This window comes from Balaenoptera physalus, assembly GCF_965194825.1.
Source record: "Balaenoptera physalus genome assembly, chromosome: 5".
NCBI lineage: Eukaryota > Metazoa > Chordata > Mammalia > Artiodactyla > Balaenopteridae > Balaenoptera > Balaenoptera physalus.
In genome coordinates this window covers 92,004,197-92,020,599 of record NC_138884.1, presented here as the reverse complement: position 1 = coordinate 92,020,599, position 16,403 = coordinate 92,004,197, and the positions used below count along the sequence as shown (strand labels likewise).

Here is a 16,403-nt window from a genome sequence, read left to right as displayed (position 1 = left end):
TGAGGGTGAAGATGCAGAGGAAGCAAGTGGGATATGTGAAAAAGATAACTTTTCTTACTGTCCCTTTGCTACTGAAAAAAATCAGTGAAAAAAAATGTACTCTGAGGACTTACATTTTTCTGCCACTGAAAATACATACGAAACCATACTTGAATTTATATACATATTGAGGTGTGCAGACTCTAAGATGGCTCCCAATGATCTCTGCTTCCTGCCACTCAAATTCATGGGTAGTCCCCTCTCCAGGAATGTGGACTGGACTTACTGACTCACCTCCAAACAAAACAATATCACAGAAGAGATGGTAGGTATGTCAATTCTGAAATTAGGTTATAAAAAGACTGGCTTCCATTATGGGTATCCTTTCTTATTTTTTCTCTCAGATCACTTGACCTAGGAGAAACTAGCTACCATATTGTGAACAGTCATGAAGAGAGGCTCATGTGGCTAGGAACTGTGTCTCCAGCTGACAGTTATCAAGAACTTGAGGCTCAATAATAAAGTCCAGGTGTGTGTGTGTGTGTGTGTGTGTGTGTGCGTGCGTGCGTGCATGTGTGTGTGTGTGTACGTACCCCTCTGCCGGATTCTGGAAGAGTTAAATAAATATGTCCTTACCTCTCATGGGATTCTGTGCAGTTTGGTAGCCAATCTACGTGGGCCAAAGACTGTCCTAAACTGTACAACTCTAGTAGAAGGCAAATGCAACACAGAGCAATTTATAACCTATACTTGCTACAATTTCAAAGTCTCAGAGAATTTAATATTTGGGGAATACCAAAAGTAGGGTTTTTTTTTTGATTGTTTGTTTTTGGTCACTCCACTTGTGGGATCCTACTTCCCCAACCTGGGACTGAACCCAGGCCATCTGCAGTGACAGCGAGGAATCCTAACCACTGGACCGCCAGGGAATTCCCCCAAAAGTAGTTTAAAGATGCACACACACACACACACACAAAGAACTTGAGGCTCGCCAAAACACAAGAGAGTCAGCTTGACATGGGAAACTTTCCCAGTCAAGCCTTGAGATGACTGCAGCCCTATGACTGTTAATTTTATGTGTCAACTTGGCTGGAACATGGTACGTGGCTATTTGGTCAAACATTACTCTGGATGTTTCTGGGAAGGTGGGTTTTATTTGGATGACAGTAACACTTAAATTTTGTGGACTCTGATTAAAGCAGATTACTCCTGATAATGTGAGAGAGCCTCATCAGAGAGGGGTTCACTGGAATGGGGGAGCCATATGGGGACAAAGAACAGAGCTTTTGTTGTGAAGCTTAGTCTAAAATGTTTCCCTTTTGACTACTATATATTTAGACAATTTTTTAGCATTTGAACATATCTAGTATGTATATGTACGTGTGTGTGTGTGCGTGTGTGTATGTTTGCCATCAATCACTACAGATTTATAAAGAAAGGCAGGAGAGGCAGGAGACTTTCTGGAGCTGTTCTCACCAGCCAAGTACTGGATATAGGTTTAGTACACCTAAAGGAAAGGAAATAAAGTGATTTCCCACATAATTCCCTTATCACCTTCAGCAACTATAGGAAAAGATACAATGGTTCACCTGGCTCCATGTGAACAATCATGTGAATCTTCTTGGGAACTGGAATTAAATCTGCCTCAAGAGAATGAGAGGTCAGAGCAATCTCTGCTTAACCTAGAGACTAAAGTGGAATTCCTCTAACCCTGAAAGAAAACTTAAAATAGCTAAAATTGACCCTAATATCTGACAACAATTTATATGAAACTGTATACCTCAAAGTATAAAGGGAAATTGACTGGAACATGGACCAAGCTTCCCAGGGGTTCAGGGACTACATCTGCAAAATCTTCAATAAGATAATGGGGTAGGAGCTTGAGGCACCAAAATGAGTTGGTTACAGACTACAGTCCATGTGGGATGAAAAGAGGCAAACACAAAATTATTAGAGGACTAACCACAAAAAAGTAGAACAAAGCAAAACAAAAGCTCCTCTTCAAGATGAAGCTTTATATCAAAATTCGAAACCCCATGAGGAAAAACAAAGTTTAGAAGAAATTATGTAAGCGTGAAGTGATTACTTTGCTCCAAATGAAAAGGAAAATAAAATAGAGCATTCTAAAATGGCATTACAAGGGTATAGAGGAAAGAGAAAAAAAGAATAATATTTACAAAGGAGAACAGGAAATTAGAAAGTAGAGGCAGAAATTATATTAGTATAGATGGATATGAAAATTAATTAGAAGACTTCCAAATGAAAAATTTAGTCTCTAGCATATAAAATTCAATAGCTGTTATAAACTATGGATGGGAGAATTGGTGAATTAAGATATAGTTCTCAGAGATGTACCTAAATACAACAGAGAGCCAAAAGTAATGTATGCATAAACAAGCAATATATTGAGGGAAAATCCTCATGTCTGATGGCTTTTTTTCTTTCCCCATAAAAGTTTACTTCTCCATAGAAAAGTCCCATAGATGGTTACTTGTAACCTCTCTTTTCTCGTTTTGTCATTCACCCCTAGGGGTTGTGTAGAGATTATATAATTGATACATTTGGGAAGAATAACTGGGCATTCTTTGCTGAGCTCTGCCCCGCTTTCCCTCAGGGATCAGATGTTCCAGGAAGTCAGAAGTCTCCTCTGTTTCTTTAAAGGTTAGCTCACTTCCTACCATATAAACAAACCTGTCCCAAGGTCAGCACTTGCAGGTCCAGATGTGAAAGTGTGCTTAACTCTGTTGTTAAGTATTTGCAGATCCACTTGATTAATATCCCTAGTCATGTCCTCCAGCCCAGCCTCAATTAATAATAGAGGAGTTCTTTGGTTTCCATATGCCATTCTTCTGTTTTATGTCTCAAATATTTTAGAACCTAAGCAGGGAAAATGGGTGTGATTTAAGAGAAACCTGCCAGAAATCCCAATACTTGCATGGATATTATGCATATGTGTGTTTAGGTTGTGTTTCTTTCACCTCTGTTTCTCCACTTTATATTTCACTCCATTAGTTAAGTCAGTGCCAAGGACTGGACCTGTTGTACTTTTGGTGGTCTGGAATAGCATATGTTAGAACATTTCTGGCAGTTATGTCCATTTTTCCTGAGCACCCTGAGGATAGACTTGCCAGTAGTTTGATTGTTCTTCTGTTTGACAAGTAAGGCCACAGGGGACATGACAAGGCCTTGGGTACTGTAGGATCATCACTACTTGGATCGTATAAACCCAGCCACCTTCTATTAGGAAGGATTTAGTGGGGTCCTTTATTTCTCAGTGTTTGACAAATGGGACTTTCTATGTATGCTACCTGGAGTTTTTACAGTCTCTGAGCCTTACTCTCTTGATGTATTAAAACAAATGCAGAGTAAGTAATGGGTATTCAAGTAAGAGAAAATAATTCACTGAACTTTGAACACAGCAGGGATTCCCCAAAGATAGCACCCCTTATTGTGTGCTGTGAGATTTTGTATTCATGTATCAAGCCTAAGAGTAGCAGAATGGGTGAATCTGGCCCATGCTGCCAGCCAGACAATGTTCTGTATACCTAAAATATCTTCACAAATAGGAACCTTCTTATATAAACAGATCCATATGAGATGAACATATATCATGATCATAGATATATCAACTTTTGATATGTATCCCATCTACATGATGCCCTCTACGCTATCCAAGGGATCTATCAGCATCTCTTACTTATCTGGGCCAGCCTGCTTACCTTCCTTAAGCAAATCTCCTACCCACATCCTAACTCTATTTACCTATGGCTTAAAAATCACTGCCCTCAGTTAGGCATCAGATCTCTTAAAGTTGTAACACTAAACCTCAAGCTTAGCTTTCTCCTCAGTTTGTACTGGACGGTTGGTTCTGATATGCAGCTGTCACTCTAATCATATCTTTGGGCCCATAGGTTTGGCAGGAAGAGAACATAGCTATCTATGTTCAACTGAAGAAAGCTGTTGAGCTTGATCTGAAATGTGTGCTGTAATAAGGCAAAGCCTTAATGTATAAACTGATAACTGTGAGGGTCATGAGAATGAAGAGAAAATCACCTACAGACTTGCCATAAACCATTTTGGTTTTCATTCACTGTCTCTTTGATGAGTATAATTGATGGAACTCAACAACCTCAGGGGCTAGACTTTATCATATGCTTTCCTTTTTGTCTCCTCAGAAATGAACAGTAGGAAATGTTATTATAAACAGGGAAAAAGCACAGGTGATGGTAACTTAAAGCAAAAGAGTAAGTATAAAAGAGCTCTGGAATTTGAGTCAAACTAGATTCAAGATACATAACTCTCAACAAAAGAATGCATCTCCCTAGTCTAAGGCAAAGTTAAGGAAAATAAGTATACCACAATCCATTTACTATGCTCTGCCTTATCTTTTTGTTTTCTATGATTAATTTATGAACTCAGGACTCACTTTTTTGAGCAAAGGGTAGAAGCTAACTAAGCATATTTTATTAATTCATTCAGGTGTTCTCTGTGAATTTCTCTGTCCAAATTTTCCAGTTATAAGGACATGAGACTTATTGGATTTAGGGACCACTTTAACCTACTATGGCCTCATCTCAACTTGATTCTGTCTGCAAAGACATTATTTCTATATAATGTCACATTTACAGGTTCTGGGTAGATACAAATTTTTGCAGGACATTATTCAACCCAGCATAAGTGGTGAACAAAAACATTTTTAGCTATTAGAAGCGTTAAGTCATTATGACTTACTTGTGTACCTCCTGCACAGATATGAGCCTGAGGGATGGACATTTTTCCAACTTTAGCACAATGTCTTTGAACCAATATGTAACTACCACAGTGTGATTTTGAGAATCCATCATCAAAATTAGCACAAGCGGGAGGATGCCCTTTTACAAGGCTTCATAGGTAATACTGCTAAAGGAAGAAAAGCAAAGGGAAGGTAAACTGCCTGATGTCCCATGGTGACTGAGACTACTTGTGTAAGAATTACTCTTTAGAAGTTTACAGAAAGAGTTGAGAAGATTCTGGGATAGAGTGAAGTGTGGGGAGGGGGCTATATATTCATCAATAGAAAGTGAGCAGAGTGAGTGATGATAGAGAAATATGTGTTACAATAGATGAAAAGTACATTCCCAAAGATGGAGGAGACACATTCCTCCAAAGTCCTCTTTTTACAACTAAACAAAAAATAAAACAAAACCCTGGACACAATACAACAAATAAGAACACTTTGAAAAGCAGAAATAAGAAAGCACACTGTGCACTGCTTAGAGTTTTCCATACTTGAGGAACTACATGACAAGTGAATTCCCTGAATTTTGTTATTCTCTTATATATCCTGGACAGAGAACTCTAGAAGCCTCTAACCCAGAACTGTCAGCTGGCACAGAGAAAAAAAGCTTCAAGAAAAGTCTGTTGCCCCTAGCCAAAAGTCCTAGAAAAGGGTGGCCTCACAGCAGAAAACCTTTTTGGCAAGACCTGCCCTACTCCTGACAAACACGAATGGAAAAATCACGACACCCCACTTCACGATTTTAGCAGGGCTGAGTAGAGAGCTGATTTTCTACTTTTCCTACCCACCCTGCATGGAAGCAAGCAACAGCTTTCTGATCTTTCATTCCCTGTTCAGTAGAAGCAGTGGTGCTCCTCTTTCTCTGTCAAGGTGGTGTCTGTCCCCCACTGGGCAAGGAGCTGAACCCTACATGCTGAGCTTCTACCCCACCCTGCTTCCCTCCTTCCTGGTATTGGCTCATTGGGAGCTGAGCTTATAACCTGACTCAAGGGCAACAGGGCAGTGTGTGTTGGTGCCCCACCTTCACCAGGAAATAGCTACCTGAACTTCCATCCCAAGGCAGTCTGAGTCAGCTCTCATCACTTTTGCTGGGTGGTATAGGTAGGGTCCAGTGGGAAGCCAAACTTACACACACCCAACTCTGGTCTGATACACCTCAAAAGGGAGAATGGCTGATAAAAGAGAAAATTAAATAGGATTCAGAGCCTCATAATATGCATTGCTGAATATGCTTAATAGTAAAGATGTCAGAGTACAGAACCAGTGAACTTGAAGACTTATTCAGATTTGCTCAATATGAACAGCAGAGAGAAAATAGACCCTGCCCCCTCCCCCAAAAAAAGAAACCAACGAAAATTTACAGTGTCTAGAACCTGGGAGACAAAAAATGAAATAAGTTTGTATCAATGGACTCCCACAATGGAAGAAGAGAGAGAGAGAGTGGGACTAAAAGAGTATTTAAAGAAATAATGACTGAAAACTTTCCAAACTTGTGGAAGGACAAAACCTACAGATTCAAGAAGCCAAGCTAACCCCCACAAAAGATAAACTCGAATAAATTCATGCTCAAACACATCATAATTAAACTTTAAAAATTAAAGACAAAGGACATGTCTTGAAAGAAACCAGAGAGAGATGTTGCATTAATTGTAATGGAACACCAATTAGAATGAGGGCAAATTTCTCATCTTCCAGAAGGAAGTAGCAAAATGTTTCTGAAGTAGTAAAAGAAAAGAAAGTTCAACTGTGAATTCTGTAGAAATATTCCTGAATTCTTAAAAATATTTTTCAAGAATGGAGAGGAAATAAAGTAATTCTCAAAGGAAAACTGAGAGAATTTATTGCTAGCAAATCTACTCCTAACGAATGGCTAAAGAAAATTCTCTAAACAGAAAGAAAATGATAATAGAAGAGAACTTGAAACTTCAGAAAGGAAGGGAAAATATTGGAATGGATAAAAATAAGAATATATATAATAAATTAAAAGAGAAATGACCTTACAAATGCCATGTTCTTATTGCTAATGCAAAATATATAATTTTCACTTTAATATTAGTATCTGTATATTATATATGTGTGTACTATTTGTTGCAAATTATAATACATATAGGAAAATAAAAACAATCCAAACAATCCAAATTTCATGTAAAAATTAAACACGATTAACCCCATTTATCTGGATATGTTTTCTAATTTTCCAAACATTTAGAACAAAATCCCAAATAAGAACTGAATGCAAAGACTTCTGAACATTACAAAAAGCTTTTCATATTCTTTGCTTTATATTGAAGTCCTTATCCACACGTAAAAGTTTTAATAGACTCATATTTAAATTACCTCTCCAAACTCCATCATTCTGATTTTCAATATCCTGGCAAATTATAAAGAGTAAATTAATGGGGACTGGAGGATGGAACAGAAGTGGAGATTTCTAGAAGTAAGCATTCCATTCTAGACAGAAATAGGAGAAAAAAATTAAAAATAAAAGCAGTGTTATTAAACCATATTTATAAACAATTAAAGAAAACAGAAAACTCATATTTTAAAAAGACTTCCATTAATAATAGCTTATACACAGTATGTTTAGTTAATTCTAGGACTGTTTCATAAAAGGGCAGATAAGGGGGGGTCTGTCTTTGACAAAATGTTTAAAGAATTATAGGCCCTTCATGTTAGCCCAATACCATGGACTATCTAACAAACAGAACAAGAAAACCAGCAACATCAAAAGTGCACACAAGCATAAAATTGGAATTTATAAGCACATAGGATTTACAAGCACACAATAAAAGCCACTATGACCGGGCTTCCCTGGTGGCGCAGTGGTTGAGAATCTGCCTGCCAATTCAGGGGATACCGGTTCGAGCCCTGGTCTGGGAAGATCCCACATGCCGCGGAGCGACTAGGCCCGTGAGCCACAATTGCTGAGCCTGCGCGTCTGCAGCCTGTGCTCCACAACAAGAGAGGCCGCGATACTGAGAGGCCCGCGCACCACGACGAAGAGTGGTCCCCACTTGCCGCAACTAGAGAAAGTCCTTGCATAGAAACGAAGACCCAACACAGCCAAAAATAAAATAAATAAATAAATAAAAATTAGAAAAAAAAAAAAAGAGCAACAGGTTTAAGAGGTATCAGTTTTTCTCTAAAAAAAAAAAAAAAAAACCACTATGACCTTATGAATAGAAATTGTTTAGACCAATTTCATTTCCTTCTGTGACAGTTAAAGTAATGTTGACCAAGCCAAAAATAATATATGCCACTTACCTGTGCGTCAAGAGGTTTTTGTATATCTGTATGTGTATGTTTCATAAAAACACATGATCCCTCATTGTTTATTCCCAGTCTTTTAATATCAAATATATAAAAGGACCATATGAAGAAGTTGAAGTTTATTTTCCACTGATTGTAAAAATACATGTTATCAAAAAAACCCCTTCTATTTCAGCAACACTTTGAAAAAATTACATTTTATTTGATACTACCACATCTATAGCTTTCAAAATTATGTTTCTTATTCTTCAAAAACTTCAATATATTAGGCGGAAATATTTATGTAAGTACAAATCACTAATATATATATACTGTGATGCAAATATGACAGAAGTAAAGGGGAGGGTGGAGAGATCAATTCTACATGGAAAAGAGACAGCATAGGTGATGCTTGAGCTGAGTTTTGAAAGATGATCATATGAAAAAGGAAGGCTGGGAATTCTATGTAGAAGAAAAAAACATACAATGCAAAGTGAACTGAGATATGGAAAAGAATAGCACTTTTTAAAATTTCCATGTAAAAGTGTCTTTATATGGGGTTGAAATTAGAAGAGAAGTCTGGTCTGGAGGCAAATGTTTGCAGTACCTACACATTGGTGGTAATAGAAACCTTGAGTGGGTATAAAATCCCCAGGAGACAGCAGCATTTCTTTCCAAAAAAGAAAATCTGAGGCAAGTGCAACATTTTAAGACCAAGCAGAGAAAGACAAGAAGCTTGCATAAGAGATTATTTCTAACAGGTATACAGATATGATTTTGTAGTCTGATGATACAAAATATCATCAGAGCAGAATGGAAGCCTAATATTGAGTTAAGTAATAGTTTACAAAATCTTAGACATTTATACTAAGCTTAAACTATTATACAGCTGCTAGATAAGCATTATCAAGCATGACAATAATTAGTCATCTATTTGGGACCAGCCTTTAGTTAATGTGTTTGGTGGTGGAGGTGATTTTTTTTTTTTTTTTTTTTGCTTTTGAGGAGTGCAGTCATGTAAGAATAACAAAAATATAAAAGCATCACACCTACTTTAGTAGGAGAGTTGGAGAAGCCATTTGAAAGTTCATGTTTTCTGAACTGGGCATATAACATATAGCTTGAACAAGAGAAATAAATGACTGATTTTAGTTCAGTTCAGGATCAACATTTATGACATAAAAAAACAAATCAAAACTTGTATGTACCATGCTTTATCCTAAACTAATTCACATTCTTACCACAAAAAATAGTAATGATAAAAGAAATGTCAGGTATTTGCCTATGAAGGATATATGTAAGTTCTTATCGTGAGACTACAAAATATCATATTTAAATTTTATCAAGCCTAATAGTCTTAAAAATGCTATTTGAAATATATTAGGATTTCATGTAAACTCCCCTTGGGTATATTTAACAGAAGCTGCTAAATCTGGGATATGAGAATTTTAAAACTATTTTTCACACTTTATTTGGTATCTTATTTTTTGCTCTGCTAGACTGCTAACAAATAGCTATGATACTCATTTCAAGAGAAACTTTAGAAACGAGTTATTTTTTGATTTACCTCTTTGAATATAGCCCAGAGATTAGAAGATACATTTCTCTGGTCAAAACAATCCCTTTGGGTAGGATTTGATTGGAGGGATAGTGAAAGATCTTTCCACTGATTAAGCAGAGTGCATAAAATCCTTACCAAGGGAGTCTCTTGCCTGGACATGATCTTCAGAAAATGGAGATAAAATGCACAAATACGGGAAAAACACTAATGTATTAATTCTGGAGCAAACATTATAGTTTGTATAAACACACACACACACACACACACACACACACACACACACACAGCCCTGCAGAATATGAAAAATGTAGTCACACAATGAGGCTTTCTGGAGAGAGCAGGGAAGGCTCTTAAGCAGTTCCTTAAATGTCTTGAGAGAGCCAGGATCAGTGACTGGCTTTGGCTTTTACTAAGGTCAAGGGTAGGGTTGGGGTGAGATTTCCTGTGTGCATGTATAGATCAGGGCAGGCACAGTCCTGCCAGTCCAAAGGGTGGAGCACCTAGGCTTTCACATTGGCTTGCCTAGATGTGAGGCAACAGTGGAAAAAGGCTAAGTAGAGGTTGAAAGCCGTCAGCAAACACTGACCATGGAATCAGCCTCTATCACATCACCACAAAAGTATGTGCTCACCTCTTCTCCTCCATGTCTTAAATTCCACAGGGGTTGGCCTTTATGGTGGGGAAGCCTGTCATGGCCCAGCATTACTTACAAATGGCATTACTTATCTAATGAGTTAATTTTTTTATTGATGCATAACTAACAAAAACATAGGTCTTAAAACAATACATATTATCTCATAGTTTCTGGGAATCAGAAGCCTGAGCCTTATTTAACTGGGTCCTGTGCTCAGAGTCTCAAAAAGAAGCAATATAAGTGTAGCAAGGCTGCACTCCTTTCTGGAATTTGGGATCCCCTCATAAATTCATGTAGTTATTGGCAAAATTCAATCTCTTGTGGTTGTAGGACTGAGGTGCCCGTTTTTTTTGCTGGCTGTCATCTGGCTCTTATCTCCTGGAGGCTGTCGACACTTTGATGCCATGAGCCCCTCTCACAGGCCCTCTCACAACATGGCAACTTAACTTCTTCAAGGCCACCAAGAGAATTTCTGCTTATAGTCTGCTAAGACAAAGTCTTATATAAGGAAACATAATCATGATTGTGACCACCCCATCACTTTTGCCATATAACATAATCTTATCAACAGACAGACATCCCATCACTTTTGCCATATAACATAATCTTATCAACAGAGAGACATCCTATCACCTTTGCCATATTCTGTTGACTACAAGCAAGTCAAGGTTGCATTCACACTCAAGTTGCCCCTTGAACAACACAGGTTTGCACTGTGTGAGTCCACTTATACTCGGATTTTTTCCCAATAAATATATACTGCAGTACTACATGATCTGTGGTTGGTTGAACTCACAGATGTGGAACCGTGGATACACAGGGCCAACTGTAAAGTTATAAGTGGATTTTCAACTGCTCAGGAGTCTGTGTCCCTAACCCTCATGTTGTTCAAGTTGACACATAGAATTAACCATTATAACTATTACAGAAGTTCCTCTACCTTTCATATTTCCAGTTAGGGCTGACACACTTGTGTATCTTATCCAGGGCAGCAGCAGGGGAACAGCACCGCTCTACCAAGCCATCTGCATAAATCACAGTTGATAGTTCTTTCCAGCTCTTTCATTTCATACTGATTTAGATGATGATGTGTTCATAGAATTGGGCAATCTCTAAACCAGCTGTTGGAAAGGCTGCTAAACCTCTTCTCTCCTGCTGCCAATGAAGACACAAAAGGCTCTACAGTCTGAAAATATGGACAGGTGGATATCAGAGAAACTGTGTGAAATATGGACATCTCAAGGCTTACTGGCAAAACAAAACACTTCCTCATAAGGGTGGGTCTTTATCATTGTGACACCAACGCTACTGCACATTTAAGGTTATTTCACCAGGTGATTACTTCCAGGAAATATCGATGAGCTGCCATATTCCTTTTCTCAAAGGACTATTTAAAATATAACACAGGACTCTCACCATAAAACTGTATTGTGGTAATACATCAAAAAACACATATATTGGGGCTTCCCTGGTGGCGCAGTGGTTGAGAGTCTGCCTGCCAATGCAGGGGACACGGGTTCAGGCCCTGGTCTGGGAAGATCCCACATGCCGCGGAGAGACTGGGCCCGTGAGCCACAATTACTGAGCCTGCGCGTCTGGAGCCTGTGCTCCACAACAAGAGAGGCCGCGATAGTGAGAGGCCCGCACACCGTGATGAAGAGTGGCCCCCACTTGCCGCAACTGGAGAAAGCCCTCGCACAGAAACGAAGACCCAACACAGCCATAAATAAATAAATAAAAATTTAAAAAAAAAAAAACACATATATTATGAATTGTGATATGTGGCACTAAGTGTGTAGCTCCTGATGAATACTAGGTACTCTGAGTCTTTAAATACTTTGTTGCTTGACCTAAAACCACTTGCGGCAATTGAATCTCTGAATTTTATGAATTCAGAGATTTCATTTATGAAGTCATTATGAAATCTCTGAATTTCCTTCCCTGAACTTTCAGTTTTTAAAAATTTCCTAGAACTGCAATAAATTTAGACTCCATCTTGCTACATGTGTAGATACATAATACTACACATACATACATACACAATACATAATTACTAGCCTATATGTCATTCATTTCTTAAGAACAGCCTTATATTAGTATTTGAAACTTGAGGATAAAAAAATATTTTTTAAATTATTGCAAAGAATCAACCACTTATTTTCCTTGCAACTAAAGGGGAAAAAAAGAGGAAAAGAAAGCAAAAACCATGATTCTTGGCTTCAGGAACGACCATGTAAGCTTTTTAAACTCTGTTGCCTACCAATTGCAGTCAATATATATGAATAATATGAACAATATATTACTTTTCCTTGGTTACAAAGACTAAAACAGGACCCATAAGCTAAAGCATATTAAAAACCTTAAGCGACTGCAGAGTTATTTTCACAGTTGCCTTACAGTTATTCTGAATATGAATTGATATTATGCACACCAAGCCCTAAAACTGAATAAAACTCAATTATGTTGTTCCCTTCCCAGATATGATTTGGATTCAGAGGACGTATCATAGTGGCAATGCTGGACCCAGCTCTGGCATACTGCATGCTTGGGCTGTTATTCAGGACTGGCTGATTGACTGCAAAGAAAAGAGGATTGATTGGGGAAGATAACCTGTATTAAAGGGAGTGGAAAAACCATGAGAATTTAGATTTGTATATCTAATTCAGTCTTCAGGGACTTTGAGTCTTTGGGAAGTAAATCGATTTGGGATGAAGGGTGCTATATGTAACATTTTGGAAGACACATTTCATTCAGAAATACTTTCATTGGAACTTGAGAATTAATGTAAGAGAGACTATTCCAGAAGTTGGGGAAATAAATTCTCTACAGTCAAAAACACTATTACTTTTAGGGACATCCAAAGAAAATGGCGACACCAATACCATCAGTGTGATTGCAGCCTTGGAAAATTTTTGGCTGATTTCAACAGTGGGATTTTACTGTATCAGAAGGTAATGAATTCAATGAAATGTTCACATGTGGTAAAATTCAAGGGACCAGTAGCATTCATGCAGCCTGGTAGCCTGCATGATGGCAGGAAAATAACATAGACTGTGGCAGTATTTCTCAGTAAGTGTAAAAGACAAAGGTCATTACAGGAGTGGTGGGCTATATCTGAAAATTGGGGAGGCAAACTCTCCCATGTCTCCTGTCAGAGGATAGGTATCAGGTGTTGGTACAGTGGAGGTGCTGTCAAAAGTCTTCACAAGCAATAAAGGTATATGCATTCAACAACAAAGCAGTCCAGGACAGGAGAGAAGGAAAGGAGCTCATACTAGTATTAGCTAGGGGTACCAGAATGAAAACATTACCTCCTTTGAATGATTAAATATATTTTTTTTAATATTTATTTTTTGCATCTCACTATTTTTTTAAATTATTTACTGGAGTATAATTGCTTTAGAGTGGTGTGTTAGTTTCTGCTGTATAACAAAGTGAATCAGCTATACATATACATATATCCCCATATATCCTCCCTCTTGTTTTCCCTCCCACCCTCCCTATCCAACCCTTCTAGGTGGTCAGAAAGCACCAAGCTGATCTCCCTGTGCTTTGTGGCTGCTTCCCACTAGCTATTTTACATTTGGTAGTGTATATATGTCCATGCCACTCTCTCACTTCGTCCCAGCTTACCCTTCCCCCTCCCCGTGTCCTCAAGTCCATTCTCTACGTCTGCATCTTTATTCCTGTCCTGCCTCTAGGTTCTTCAGAACCATTTTTTTTTTTTTTTTTTTTTTTAGATTCCATATATATGTGTTAGCATATGGTATTTGTTTTTCTCTTTCTGACTTACTTCACTCTCTATGACAGACTCTAGGTCCATCCACCTCACTACAAAATAACTCAATTTCATTTCTTTTTATGGCTGAGTAATATTCCATTGTATGTATGTGCCACATCTTCTTTATCCATTCCTCTGTTGATGGACAATTACGTTGCTTCCATGTCCCAGCTATTGCAGATAGAGTTGCAATGAACATTGTGGTACATGACTCTTTTTGAATTATGGTTTTCTCAGGGTATATGCCCAGTAGTGGGATGGCTGGGTCGTATGGTAGTTCTATTTTTAGTTTTTTAAGAAACCTCCATACTGTTCTACATAGTGGCTGCATTAATTTACATTCCCACCAACAGTGCAAGAGGGTTTCCTTTTCTCCACACCCTCTCCAGCATTTATTGTTTGTAGATTTTTCGATGATGGTCATTCTGACTGGTGTGAGGTGATACCTCATTGTAGTTTGATTTGCATTTCTCTCATGATTAGTGATGTTGAGCATCCTTTCACGTGTTTGTTCACAACCTGTATATATTCTTTGGAGAAATATCTGTTTAGGTCTTCTGCCCATTTTTGCATTGGGTTGTTTTTTTTTTTGATATTGAGCTGCATGAGCTGCTTGTAAATTTTGGAGACTAATCCTTTGTCAGTTGCTTCATTAGCAAATATTTTCTCCCATTCTGAGGGTTGTCTTTTGGTCTTGTTTATGTTTTGCTCTGCTGTGCAAAAGCTTTTAAGTGTCATGAGGTTCCATTTGTTTATTTTTGGTTTTATTTCCATTTCTCTAGGAGGTGGGTCAAAAAGGATCTTGCTGTGATTTATGTCATAGAGTGTTCGCCCTATGTTTTCCTCTAAGAGTTTTATAGTGTCTGGCCTTACATTTAGGTCTTTAATCCATTTGGAGTTTATTTTTGTGTATGGTGTTAGGGAGGGTTCTAATTTCATTCTCTTACATGTAGCTGTCCAGTTTTCCCAGCACCACTTATTGAAGAGGCTGTCTTTTCTCCACTGTATATTTTTGCCTCCTTTATCAAAAATAAGGTGACCACATGTGTGTGGGTTTAGCTCTGGGCTTTCTATCCTGTTTCATTGATCTATATTTCTGTTTTTGTGCCAGCACCATACTGTCTTGATTACTGTAGCTTTGTAGTATAGTCTGAAGTCCAGGAGCCTGATTGCTCCAGCTCCGTTTTTCTTTCTCAAGATTGCTTTGGCTATTTGGGGTCTTTTGTGTTTCCATACAAATTGTGAAATATTTTGTTCTAGTTCTGTGAAAAATGCCATTGGTAGCTTGATAGGGATTGCATTAAATCTGTAGATCGCTTTGGGTAGTATAGTCATTTTCACAATGTTGATTCTTCCAATCCAAGAACATGGTATATCTCTCCATCTATTTGTATCATCTTTAATTTCTTTCATCAGTGTACTGCAGTTTTCTGCATACAGGTCTTTTGTCTCCTTAGGTAGCTTTATTCCTAGGTATTTTATTCTTTTTGTTGCAGTGGTAAATGGGAGTGTTTCCTTAATTTCTCTTTCAGATATTTCATCATTAGTGTATAGGAATGCAAGAGATTTCTGTGCATTAATTTTGATCCTGCTGCTTTACCAAGTTCATTGATTAGCTCTAGTAGTTTTCTGGTAGCATCTTCATGATTCTCTATGTATAGTAGCATGTCATCTGCAAACAGTGACAGCTTTACTTCTACTTTTCCGATTTGGATTCCTTTTATTTCTTTTTTTCTCTGATTGCTGTGGCTAAAACTTTCAAAACTATGTTGAATAATAGTGGTGAGAGTGGACAACCTTGTCTTGTTCCTGATCTTAGAGGAAATGATTTCAGATTTTCACCATTGAGAACGACGTTGGCTGTGGGTTTCTCATATATGGCCTTTATTGGCCATGTTGGGGTAAGTTCCCTCTATGACTAGTTTCTGGAGAGTGTTTACATAAATGGGTGTTGAATTTTGTCAAAAGCTTTTCCTGCATCTATTGAGATGATCATATGGTTTTTCTCCTTCAACTTGTTAATGTGGTGTATCACACTGGCTGATTTGTGTATATTGAAGAATCCTTGCATTCCTGGGATAAACCCCACTTGATCATGGTGTATGATGCTTTTAATGTGCTGTTGGATTCTGCTTGCTAGTATGTTGTTGTGGATTTTTGCATCTATGTTCACCAGTGATATTGGCCTGTAGTTTTCTTTCTTTGTGATATCTTTGTCTGGTTTTTGTATCAGGGGGATGGTGGCCTTGTAGAATAAGTTTGGGAGCATTCCTCCCTCTGCTACATTTTGGAAGAGTGTGAGAAGGATAGGTGTTAGTTATTCTCTAAATGTTTGATAGAATTCACCTGTGAAGCCATCTGGGCCTAGGCTTTTGTTTGTTGGAAGATTTTTGATCACAGACTCAATTTCAGTGCTTGTGAT

The 16,403-nt window shown here is 38.0% G+C and overlaps 2 long non-coding RNA genes across 2 annotated transcripts in view; one reads left to right on the top strand and one right to left on the bottom strand.

The window, feature by feature from the left end:
• LOC309662153 overlaps positions 1 to 16,403 on the bottom strand; it is a 303,043-nt gene that overhangs the window by 44,972 nt on the left and 241,668 nt on the right. The window lies entirely within an intron of this gene.
• The window catches only part of LOC309662145, a 97,716-nt gene continuing 82,253 nt past the window's right edge, over positions 941 to 16,403 (top strand). The window contains exon 1 of the long non-coding RNA XR_014264535.1: positions 941 to 11,860. This is a non-coding gene — a long non-coding RNA (uncharacterized lncRNA). The remainder of the gene's footprint in view (positions 11,861 to 16,403) is intronic.